The sequence below is a fragment of the Chiloscyllium punctatum genome, chromosome 36 (assembly GCF_047496795.1).
Source record: "Chiloscyllium punctatum isolate Juve2018m chromosome 36, sChiPun1.3, whole genome shotgun sequence".
Taxonomy (NCBI): Eukaryota; Metazoa; Chordata; class Chondrichthyes; order Orectolobiformes; family Hemiscylliidae; genus Chiloscyllium; species Chiloscyllium punctatum.
In genome coordinates this window covers 40119929-40125842 of record NC_092774.1, presented here as the reverse complement: position 1 = coordinate 40125842, position 5914 = coordinate 40119929, and the positions used below count along the sequence as shown (strand labels likewise).

General features: G+C 47.0%; 1 non-coding gene across 1 annotated transcript; it reads left to right on the top strand.

Moving 5' to 3' along the window:
* Positions 1–5840: 5840 nt before the first annotated feature.
* On the top strand, positions 5841–5914 carry trnan-guu (transfer RNA asparagine (anticodon GUU)). Its single transcript has one exon. It is a non-coding gene; the product is annotated as a tRNA-Asn (tRNA).

Here is a 5914-nt window from a genome sequence, read left to right as displayed (position 1 = left end):
AACCCAAAGGAGAGGCCATTCTCTCCTATTCATTCAACGTCGTCTTTAGCAGCTTTCCCGTATAATGGCGCTCTGTTCTGCACCTTGCCTCCGCTTCCCAAAAAAGCTTCGACATAAATATTTCACAATGATATACTGGCCCAATGTGTACAGTTAAGGTGACAACCTCTGAGTGGTCTCCTGTTCTCTGTATCCTATGTTGAGGAGGGCAATGCTTGTCACTGGCTATTCTGGTGTCAGAGAAAAGTTTCGAAACAGTGGAGGGAGTCCGATTCCTGGGGACGGGACAAACAGCAGCAGGGAGACAGAATGAGAAGCAGCTGTTCTGGAAACTCTTTGTCACTTGCAATTCTTCGAACAATGTCAAATGTATTTGACACTAAGCAAGTCTCAGCGAGCTCAAGAGGAGTGTGGTGGATGAGGAGTGAGTCGCTGTTTGGCTTGTTGGTCTAGGGGCATGATCCCAGATAGAGTCTTTAACAGTGCAGACTTGTGTGCGGTCCTGGATTCACATCCCAGACGAGGCTGCGTCGCTTAACTTGATTTGGGCAAAAATGCCCCATTAATTTTCTCAAAAAGCACCTTCGTGAAACGAGGCTGCCACGAATACGAATGAGGCAGAAAACAGGGAAGTGAAATGGTTGGAGATCGCGTTGAACAGGTTGACGTGAGTGGTGCGGTGTTTGCGGAATGTCAGCAATAAAGGTAAATTGAAATATTGGGCCAGCTCTCCTCGGAGAACCGAAGTTTTCCAAGTCAGTAGAGGCCGAGAAACAGGAAATAATGCTGTGACAATGCTCCCATGCCTGAAATGATCTATAGTGATTCGGCAGAGATTTAAAGTCACGAGGACGAGCGAATGCAGTAGACGAGGTAGCAGCAAATGTGCAGGTAAAGAGCTGCTTCACCTGGAAGGATATCCAGGAGGGAGCAGGTAAATTGTGCTTCTGAGTGAAATCACGGTTCGTAAAAACAGAATGTGGCAATTTAGAAAGAGTTAATATTTGTTCGTCGCCCATATGTCTGCCGGTGCGCGATGGGAGCATAACCCAGAAGGGAAACCATCTTCCCTATTCACTCAATGTCGAGTTTAGCAGCTTTCCCGTATAACGGCGCACTGTTGTGCACCTCGCCTTCTCATCTGCTTCCCAAAAAACTTCGATGTAAATATTGATACACAGGCCCAGTATGCAGAGTTGAGATGCCACACCCGTGGAGGTCTGCGGGGTCTTCTCCTGTTCTCTGTACCCGATGTTGAGGAGGGCAATACTTGTCACTGGTCACTCCGGTGTCAGAGAAAAGTTTAGACAGAAAACGGGTTAATCTTCTGGCAGTAGAGAGGGCCCGGTTCCTGGGGACGGGCAAACGGCAGCAGAGAGACGGAATGAGAAGCAGCTGTTCATACAGTCATAGAGATGTACAGCATGGAAACAGACCCTTCGGTCCAACCCGTCCATGCCGACCAGATATCCCACCCCAATCTACTCCCACCTGCCAGCACCTGGCCCATATACCTCCAAACCCTTCCTATTCATATATCCATCCAAACGCTTCTGAAATGTTGCAATTGTACCAGTCTCCGCCACTTTCTCTGGCAGCTCATTCCATACACGCACCACCCTCTGCGTGAAAAGGTTGCCCCTTAGATATCTTTTATATCTTTCTCCTCTCACCCTAAACCTATGCCCTCTAGTTCTTGACTCCCCGACCCCAGGGAAAAGGCTTTGCCTATTTATCCTATCCATGCCCCTCATAATTTTATAAACCTCCATAAAGTCACCCTTCAACCTCCGACGTTCCAGAGAAAACAGCCCCAGCTGTTCAATGTCAACTGGACTTTCCTCTGAGCAAGACTCAACTGGTTCAAGAGGTAGGGTGGGGGTTGGGGCGCCAGCGCGCTAGCCGTGTGGCTCGTTGGTGTCGGGGTGTGATTTTTGCTTTGGGTATTCATTGACGCAGGCGTTCGAGAGATCCCGGGTTCAAATCCCGGAGGAGCCCGCGTTTCATGACTTGTGCGAAAGTGCTGTTTAATTTCCTCAAAAAGCACCTTCGTAAAACGAGGTTGGGCTCCCTGGAGAACCAATGGGACAGAAAGCAGCGAAGTGAAATGATTGGAGATAGCGTTGAAGAGGTTGACGTGAGTGGTGCAGTGTTTGAGGGATGTCAGCGATGAGGGTCGATTGGAAATTTGGGAGAGCTCTCTTCGGAGTACAGAAGTTTGAAATCTGGCCCGATTGAAGCTTTTCAAGTCATGCAAAGTCTAGACAGAGAAAGTAATGTCGTCAAAATGTTCCCACGTCTGAAAGGATCGGCAACGATTCGGCAGAGTTTAAAAGTCATGAGGAAAAGAAAAAAAAGTGGCATTACGAAGAACGCTTTTGTAAAGGGAGTCGTTGGGGTCAGTAAATCCCAAACTGACAAAGAGGCAGATTCATTATACGCAAACGGCAAGACTTGGCCAAACGACACACGGAGTCAACGGACTCATTTCGTGATTTGAAACGTAAGGAGTCGACGTTATGGAGCCATTTGAGATTCAAACATGCAACTTTCGGACCTCGAGTCAGATGCGCTACTGTTGCGCCACAAGCTCACACATGCCCCAACGCTGAAGCTGTGCGCTTTTAATGGGGTCAGGAAAATGTTCCCAAACGGAAATCTTCTCCACAAAGGGGTTTCTGAATTGAATTACTGTCTCACGTAAGGGACTGCGTCTGCTGATAAGCCGAGACCAAAAGAGAAACTCGGTAGGTGTGACAGTACCTGTCAGAGAAAACAAAATTCTGAAATGTTGTCGCTGATTCTCTTTCCACAGACGTTGCCTTACCTTCTCAGTTTCTCCTGCAATTTCTAGTTTTGCTTTTTACTGAAAGTTCATTTCATCTTTTGGGATGAAACAACTGCAGTCGCCGTATGCAGATATATAACCCTTTCGAATCACTGTGACGTGATTGGAGTCAAACAAACTCTGCGATGATGCACTCTTTCTCAGCTCCACAGGCAGACAGACAAAGGGAAGGAAGCTGTCAGTGTGGTTCTGTATTCGTGGGCTGAGTGGTTAATGCGATGGACTTGAAAACCATTGCGGCTTCCCAACGCAGGTGTGAACCCTGCCGAGTACAAAATTAGAAGTGTCGTCGAAAAGAAAGGGAGTTTGCTCCCCTGCTTCTTCTTTAAGATTCAAATCAGTGGAGGGGGGAAAATATTTCACTCAAATTGGGACTGGTGGGAATGTGCAACCCACTGCCTGTTCGGGTGGAACAAGCAGATACCCTCAGAGCTTCTTTGGAGGCTATGAGCAAAGTGTTTGGAAATGAGATTAGAAGACTGACGAGCTTGAAATCGTGATCGAAATGAAGCAGGTACCTGTGGACAAAGGCGTTTCCTTTGCCAGTGAAAGATACTGGTTCACAAAGTTGGGCCTGTGGAAGGGAATCAGTGACGGTGATTATCTTTGGTTGTTCACCTTGTGAATGTTCCCATTGCTGCGCATGTCCGTGTTGGCGTCAGAACTCTGCAGCATGGTGGCGTTAGATGCGCACAGGGACTGGCGCACCAAACTCCACCTACCTGTTTGAAATGCAGCTCACAGCTTGTTCACACACCCCAATTAATCTTTCTCATTGTCCTGAAGCCGGCATACGGTTTGAATTCCCGATCTGCGGGAATGAGAATCCTTACACTGTCTCGCGTCAGTAAATGTCCCTGAGAACATCTGAGTCAACTCACAGCGCAGTCAGATGAGGGGAAGCTGAAATAGCCCCACACGCTGTTTACAGGCACATTTTATTCTCCCCAACTCAACGCCTCAACCACTGCGGCTCCTGGGAGTGGAAAAGAAACAATCACCAAAACCCAATCTAAGCTCTGTGAATCTTCAGAAAATCAGCAAACGTTCATCCCTTCGGATTTTCTATCCTAGGCTGACAGCGATGGGTTTTGTCACTCTTTTGTAGGACATTGCAAGTAGATGTTTTGCAGAAAAGCACCACAATGCCATCTGATTAATCAGGACCTGGATGTTTTCGGTCTTTGAATGTCAGTGTTGTGCTGCAGAACTTTGTTGTTGCCAGTTTCTAATACTTATCTTCCCAGTTCCCTGTATCACTTGTCGAAAATGTTTAATTTGTGTCTTGTAATCCTTTCACTGTCTGCTAATGAGGATAGTGTTTCCATGTTTTACCTAAATTATCTTGACCTTGCATACCTCAAGCCTCAAGCTAATTTCACGAGAAACCCTCTCCAGTTCAAAAGCCAACTGTTAATGATGGCTCTGTTTCTTGTCACGTGTCCAATTTCAGATCGATGTTGCTAATGTCCCTTATAATCCTTCAGATCCAGGTTTCGCTCACAGGGCTAGAACAGAACTGTCACCAAATACATTTACCAATCTACATTCATCCTATCGATTGTATTAGCATCGTCAACACTTCTCATCAAAATAACTCGAGAGACTTTCATCACAATTTTCTGTGAACAGTTCTACATTAGCTTTGCTGAATGAACCCCAAATTTCTTGAAGTGGCTCCTTATTTTCGGTCCTGATTATTAATCTCTCTACGCATGGGAATGGATCCTTCCCAGCCGCTCTATCTCTCATCAATGTGTGTAGTTCAATTCGATCTCCCATCAGCCTCCTCTGTCCTGATCAAATCCAGGGGAACAGGAAACGTTGGGACTATGGCGCGGACAGGACAAGCCCAATACTCACCTTTCCTGTTAGAACTATTCCATGAGAAAGTTTAGACCTCAACTTTGGGCGTGTAGTTGTGGCCGAACACTTAGGGTGTTGGCGTAGAGATCATTTGGGGCTCCCCCACCCAGGGTGGTAACCTGCCGGCTATGCTTTCTTCGCTGGCTATTTTAAATAACTTCCTGTTGGTTGCATTATCGCTCAAACTTCACAAAACCCGTCTCAATAAAGACCCGTTTTCTCATGTCTGGGAATTGATTGCCATGCAGGAAACTCGGGTTCTGAACAAACAACGTATCAGACTCACAACGTCAGCTCTGTTTACCTTTCCACAGATGCTGCTCGACCTGTTGGCTTTCTGCAGTATTCTCTGTGTTTATTAGGCACAAGTGCTGCTTTTCAATCAAGAACTTCAATCCCTGTCCTCAGGTAACTGACTCTGGTCAGTGGCAATTGGTTCTTCTGATCATTAATCTGCCCATTCCCACCGCTTCTTCTCCCATCATTACCAACAGCCCCAGGAAATCTCCAGTTATCCTTCTTTGCTCCAAAGCGAACATTCTCAACCTTGGGAATGTCTCCCCAAAATGGAAATTCCTCATCCCTGGACATGAGGCAAGGGAAGAGAATTTGGCAAAATATTGTCAGTTAGGAAATGGAAAAATGTTCAAATGTTCATGAAGCAAAACAGAAATCCCAGTCTCCAGCTTTGTGAACCTTTAGAAACACTTTGGGAAGCGGATTTGGAGGAGAATGAAAGATGACCTGTCCGACAGTCCAGACACCGTCCCCTTGTTGAAGAGGCCGGGAGGTTGATTCTGATGTTCTCGGCACACGAACTGATCTGAGACATTGAAAGAATTGTCGTTCCTGCACATCAGGAAATCAAACCCCTTCTCGCCTCCGAGCCAATGAGAGAACTCGGGAACAGGCAAAACACTGAAAGGCTCGAAGGGCGACGGCCCCGGAGTAAGAAAGCTAGTTCCTCGTGACATGGATGTGTCTGCAGACAGCCCCCGGTATCTCCAGAATGCATCTCCCAGGCTTGATTATGGAAAAGTTAAACTGATAGACGACAATTGTAATTCTTGGCGGGGAGGCTGAATTATAAAATCACTAAGCGATGGTGCCGCCCACATTGGCGCCTGTCTCTGTGGTGCAATTGGTCAGCGCGTTCGGCTGTTAACCGAAAGGGTGGTGGTTCGAGCCCACCCAGGGGCG